The following is a 6,962-nucleotide window of genomic DNA, read 5'->3' as shown; positions in this document are numbered from 1 at the left end:
CATCTTTCTATCCATTTCTTGCTTGTATAAGGGTGTATGAACATGCAGAAACTTGCCTCACTAATTGCACAGGTGAAGCAACCGTGTTCCCATTTCCTGTTACCAAGTGTATTACTATCTATACAGCTTTGCTGTTTATAAATATTGCTACAGCTTGTCAGCAGAACTACATTGACCACATTATCTCATGACTGCACCATATGAAAGTGTTCCCAGGTACCAGGGTGTGTTCAAGATGGCCTGGGAAGAATAGTGCCCAAACCCACGTTAAGCAACAGTAAACAGATGAGTTTTCGTTTCTTCCTTCACCTGTGTAACAGCCCCCGCCACGGTGTGCGTTTCCCATAGCGATCCTGACAAGCCGTCAGCAGAACTGGCTGCAGTGCTGGTCTGCACTGGAAATTCTGCCAGGAGTGTCTCAGCATAGTTCTCATGTGCTTATTTTGTCCTGAAGCGATCACTATATTGGGTGAGGAGACAGTAAAAAGCGCACCTGGGGAAACCAGTTGCAATTGTGATCTTTTCCTTCCTCTGCTCCTTTTTTTGTGAATGTTAACATTAACTATTCCCTTCCCTTTTCGAATGTTTAAAAGGCATCCTTTTTCAGCCTGCAAGCTGATTATGAACAATAATTTATTCTCACAAACCTTCAGTGAGGCAAGTAGCTACAATGATCACCATTTTACTGAAAAGATAATTGAGATACCAAGTTCAGTGTACTGCTTAAGGCCATATAACAATTGAAGGTGGTTTTTTTTATTTACCATTTTTTTGAACAATTTGAAAGTTGCATTCAGAGAAAGGAATCTCAAAAGCATTAATCTGCTTTGTGGAGCTGTAAATGAGATCATTGACCCCAGTCTAAACTACTTTTTCCATGTTAACCAATGAGTTCAGCACTTGGTTAAATTTCACTTCACAGTCCGTCTGTCTCCCTCCAGACCCAATACCATCATCCTTCTCTGTGAGAGGGGAACTCAACAGCAACATTAAGCACAAGCTTTACTTTAAATTAGTTTGAAATCTTGTCGTATCAGCACAAGTCTTCCACCAGTAATCTTCACCCAGTGTAAACCTGTCTTCTATCATTGTTTACCTTGGTGATGGACTTCTTAAGAGCCACCTGACACTTACTGAAGAGTAGGAGCACCTGCACAGCAAATCAGCTTGGAGGAATGACAGTAACTTCACTCTTCTCACAGATGTTTTACTCCCCTGTATCTAAATGACCCAAACATCCAACACAGAAAGAAATCCCAGAATCTGTGAGCTTCTGCACTCTTGTTTTCATCTTTGCATCTTATCAGCAGTAGAGTGGTGTAGAACCACAATGTCATGCCTCACAGTCTGTTTTGTGGCAAAACAAAGTGAACATGCCAAGTCAGGCCCAAAGAAGACCGGAGTGCAATGGTAACTCCATGTGCTAGCAAAAGTATCAAACTACATTTGCCAAATATATTCCATTCTGAAATTCTTTGAGGTACTGCTATGTAAGAGACACTAGACAGAATATTTTTTAAGTCTGCCAAAGTTGAGACCTTCCAGGAAGGCAGAAATCAAGTCATTCTCCAAAACTTAGGAGCTGATTTCTGCTAGAAAACTAGTACCTTAGATACCCATTTAGCATGATCTTCTAATCCTGGTAGGATTTATCGAGAAATAGTACAAGAACAAACTCACCAGTAAGAACACTGGTTTCCGATTGTCATATTATGATTAATGCTTCATAGAATTCCAGGATATGACTGTGTGGTGTTAATAAATATACTGTACAAAAGTAGCAAGTTATCTTTGAGAACTAGTAATTTCCTTTTTTTTTTTTGTTTTTTAATGGAAGGATTTGGTCCATGGAGCTATTTCTTCATTTCACAGAATCACAGAATCACAGAATGGTCAGGGTTGGAAGGGACCTCTGGAGATCATCTAGTCCAAACCCCTGCCAGAGCAGGGTCACCTGCAGGTTGCACAGGACGGCGTCCAGGCGGGTTTTGAATGTCTCCAGAGTGGGAGACTCCACCACCTCTCTGGGCAGCCTGTGCCAGTGCTCCACTACCCTCAAAGTAAAGAAGTTCCTTCTCATGTTAAGATGGAACTTCCTATGTTCAAGTTTATGCTCATTACCCCTCGTCCTATCACTGGGCACCACTGAAAAAAGACTGCTCCCATCCCCCTGGCACCCTCCCGTTAAGTATTTGTAAGTATTAATAAGATCCCCCCTCAATCTTCTTTTCTCTAGACTAAAGAGACCCAAGTCCCTCAGCCTTTCTCCATATGAGAGATGTTCCAATCCTCTAATCATCTTCGTTGCCCTTTGCTGGACCCTCTCCAGCAGTTCCCTGTCCTTCTTGAACTGGGGAGCCCAGAACTGGATGCATTTATATATGTATTTTTATTAATGGAATAAATTTCGAGTCACGTATGTCCTTTTCTATTGTCAAGTCATGATATTTTGTTTTCTGTACTTCAGAGGTGACATTCCCTCATCGGGTAACAATTTTAGTAGGACTGAAAGCCCTTCTACCATACAGAGCCTCAGGAAGCCCTGCTAGTGTAATAGACACGGGTGTCATCCCTGGTACTCTAGAGTCCAACAAGTACAGTATATTCCAAGGGAAAACCTGGGCTGTAACCAGGCACAGTTTCTCCATGCTCTGGCTAAAGCTAAGGATGCATTGCTGCTTCTTAGTTTCATGTGCAGTGTCTGTATTGCTTGCACTTTGCTCAGTAAAGTAAATTTTGCCCTTAATATGGCAGTTTTAATAATGCATGGAGCTATAAGTGTACTTGCAGCTGAATTTTGCCGTATATGGACTCATAGGACCAATATGCTAAAAATATGTAACTTATTTCTTGTGGTATACAGATTTCAATTAAAAAGACTACAATTTCTTCCTGTCTCCTACTAAAGCTTCTTTTGTTCTGTCTCCTCTAGGCTACATGAGCAGCTTGCAGCTGCTCTTTTAAACTAGCTTAGCTGAACTTTCTGAATCTTTCCTTTCTCAGTTACCAGCAGCAGAGTCCGAGGTTCCCATGGAAACACTGGGGAAAACAATGCAAAGCTTATAGGAGAGCTGCTTCAGCCCCAGCTTTAAGTGAAGCTTCACGGACATATGGTAATCGCAAGAGCTGGAGCTTGAAGGGCCCATGCAAAACTGTTAGAGATCAAGCAAATGACAGCAGACTGACTTTTGAGATGAGAATTATACACAGACCTACACATTTTTGTCCAGCATCATGGAAGTACTTAAGGAAGGTTTTTATAATGTATGTTTTTTCACCATTATCTTGTGTGTCCTTGTAATTCTAAGAACAAGCATATTTTCCTCATTTCCATAGCAACACTCATTAGTGAGATGGAGCTGTTCAGCTCATTCTTTATTACTGCTCATTTTACCCAAAAAGCTGCTTTTGAAACTCACAGTTAAGAAGTTCCCGGTCTGTAGTCCTTATTTCTGTGCTCCTCATGTGATAAGTACTATGGAGATCGGGCAATGTGACCTCTTCCAGCCATTGCATTACTCTGTCAGAACATAAGGGAAAAAATTATGTTTATCCAATTATGTTTTTTTCAGTATGAATAATCGTAGCAATGGTAACTTCATTTTTTGCCGTCACAAGGACTGGGGCAGGACCTATGTCAGCTCTAAATCTTGGGCTCGGAGGCATATCTATGTCCTATGAGTAAATTTAAGCTTAGGATCGTTTGGTTCTGTCTCCCACCCTGAATAACAGTTTACCTGTCTTTCTGTTCTGCACCAGAGCTAGCTCGTAGCCAGATGGGGGCTGGCTCAAGGCCCGCCTTGTCAATGTAAGTTCATGGGTGCTGGGTTTCTGTTTCGTACACACAGGATTGGTGGTGTCTCGGTCACGCATGGCTTATGTCAGGTTTTTGTCATGGACTGCTTCAGGGTTTGAGTGTCATCACCGTCACAGTGGCATCAGCTGACCGTGCAGCGCATGGTGTCCTTAATCCCTACCCCTTGAGCAAGCTCTGTAGCATTCGGTTTTATCTACAGATTAATCTAGGACAAGAATGGTTACTATCGTTCATAACTAAAACTGTGAAATGTTAAAAAGCAGGCAAAGTTCTGAAAAGTACGTGACTTGAGATTTATAGAGTGCTGTTTAAGAAGGGAGGATTCCTTAGTTCTTTATGAACTACAGACATAAACACCCCAAAAAACTCAGCTGCAGGCACATGGGAAGAAAGTAGGCAGACAGACAGCACTTAACTGTTCTTCTTAGTTACTGTTTACATTGTGGGTAATGCATAGGAACTCCAGGCATGGATAGGGATGCCACAATGACTGATGGTGCACAGACAATGGATGGGAAGACAGCCATTGCTCTAAAGGGCTTAAAGTTGATAGTGCCATACTCCCCAGTTTGTCACAAAAAGTGACAAAGAACAATAAATCAAACTTGGGATGCAGCTCCATGCTGCCTGGGCAGCTGGGCACTGCTGGTGCCAGACGTGTGTATCTGCTGCTGGTGCTCACAGAGGTATGGCCCCACTGCAAAAGCACATGTAAACATCTGTGCAGGTGTTTTTCAGACAATAAACTGGGTATGGAAGTGTTAAAGGAAGCAGACTTGGGCTAAAAACATTTCATTTCCATGGAGTTTTTCTTTTCCTCAAGGGAGCTCCATCAGCGCAGACGCCTTGAAAGAATTCACTGGATTTGTATGTCCCGCCACAGTACCTACAACAGGGCTCCACTAGCTGCAGGCCACGGGGGAGGTTCCTAGACTGTGGGGCTCCAGCAGCTGTTCTGCAGGCAGATATATTCCCACAAGGTGTCCTGTGTTTAAGCAGAGCACATGCCATGGTCAATGATGGTGACACTAAGGTCCTGCTGATCTGAGGGTTGATAGTGGGCAGAGCTGTCCCTTCTCTCTGGCCTTCAAAACAGTAAGTACTTCAAGAAGAGAGCCACAAACAGAAATTTGTTCCAAAGACACATCCTTAATCAGATGTCTACCCTGTCTCTTACCAGGTGCCGGAATCCACCTATTCTGTGAGAATGAGGTGACACTTTCATCCCAGCCAGGAGCCAGGTTGAAAGCTATTGTCTCTGTGAGTGCTACCTTATTTCCAATGCAAGGGATTAAAAAGATAATAAAAAGAGAAAGATCTGATCTAAATTCTTTTTAGTTTGACTTTTTCTTTCAGATCATTTCTTTCAGATCATTTAACTTGTAACGATCTCCACCAACAAATAAACCTACTTTTGATTGAAGCAAAAGCTGAGACTGTAGTGTAGGACTAGAGAACTTGAGACTTCAAGACAAACAGTACCCACTACAAGAGTCAGAGAGAGGGCTGCCAGTATTGTTTATCTGACAGTATTGCTTTAACTTGCTAGGAGCTATGTTTTGCGAGGTACAGCATGTACCATACTGAGGGACAGTCCCACCTCCAAAGAGCTAAATATTTAGCTGAAGAAGACAAGCTGAAAAGAGGAATAACTATATTTTAACTGCACAGTTTTATAGATAATCGACTTAAACTTAGTTTAAACTAAAAATTATAGATAATAAATTTAACTAAGACCTAGATTCATATTACCTACGTCTGATCACACACAAGCTAAATATCTATTCTAAGCGAGCCAGCAGATTTCTTCTATGGTAAATGGAGAGAGCGAGCAACATGTCTGCAGAAGGGCGTACAACCCAACTTAAATACATTTGAATAATCCCTCTCTTCAGCAGTAATTTACACAAGTAGTTTGCATGAGACATTACTTCAGCAATAGCTGGGTGAGATGAATCACTATGTGTGACTTGCCCAAAGTCACATAGGAAGTTAATACTGGACTATGACCCAGAGTCCTCAGCTCCGTGCCTCAGCCCTAAAAGCATCTGTCTTCTTTCATGTCCTGGTTTCAACTTAATGTGCTGTGTTTTACCTCCCTTCTGATCCAGCAGAAAGTTCAAGTTGTTGATATGACCTAAGAAGTAAATGGGAATTAATACAAAATGTTAGTAATCTTGGGTCATTTCTGTTTCTGTCTGCTGTATTCATTCTTTTCATAGAGTCATAGAATGGTTTAGGTTGGAAGGGAATCCTGCAACGTCCTGCAGAGTTTGCTGGGATGTCCGAATCACAGGCGCACACGTGCAGGATCTGTCGTCTCTTTGCACCTCACCTTCTGCAGTTATAACGCTCCCATAATTATGGCTTAAAGAGAGAATACATACAAGCTGTTAAAATGTTGGCCTTCTTTTTCCTTTGGGTGCTGCTAATTCCTGACCAACCTATCCTGATCAGACTCATTGCTGTTTTCAAAATGAGCTTTTCTCCAGATACACACATCCATGTTGGTAAACTGACCAGACGTAAAACCATCTGCAGAAGCGACATAGCATAGTCTGGGTAAACAATTAGTACAAAAGGCTCAGTTAGATGAAGAGTATCCTTGGATGTTCATTGCTCTTCTCTTAGCAACAGTTATACAGTTCAGCACTATAAGGTTCTTCGTGCTGCGTGGTCACCTTTGTACTGGAAATAAGAGAAGACCATGAGAACGTAACTTCAATGCACAATCACGCCAAGAAGAAAAAACTCTTCCTTCTTGGTTTAACTCCATGGACAAATATGACTCAATGCCTCTCTGGTCCTGCTTACACCAGAATTTACACTTATGACAAATAACTCTCCAGATCACACTTTCCTCTGAATACAAGCTTTCCATGTTCTCCTGGAATATGAAAGTTCAATTTTTCATTAATGAGGTTCTTTGTCATAAGGAATTGGCTACATTTACAGGAGAAAAAAAAGAGTCCATGCCTCCCACCTGTTCTCCTGCATTAATTCTGTTCAGATGAAGCACACAACTTTGAAAATTATATGAACACTGTCAGGAAAACCCTGCAAATCTCTCAGCTGTCCTGCAGGGTCTATGCTGTCCTCAGTGAGATCTGTATACTTACAGATTGTGAGATTATCTTATTTTGCA

This window comes from Charadrius vociferus, unplaced genomic scaffold (assembly GCF_000708025.1).
Source record: "Charadrius vociferus isolate BGI_N301 unplaced genomic scaffold, ASM70802v2 scaffold693, whole genome shotgun sequence".
In the NCBI taxonomy this organism is placed as follows: domain Eukaryota; kingdom Metazoa; phylum Chordata; class Aves; order Charadriiformes; family Charadriidae; genus Charadrius; species Charadrius vociferus.
Note: the sequence above shows the minus strand (reverse complement) of the source record.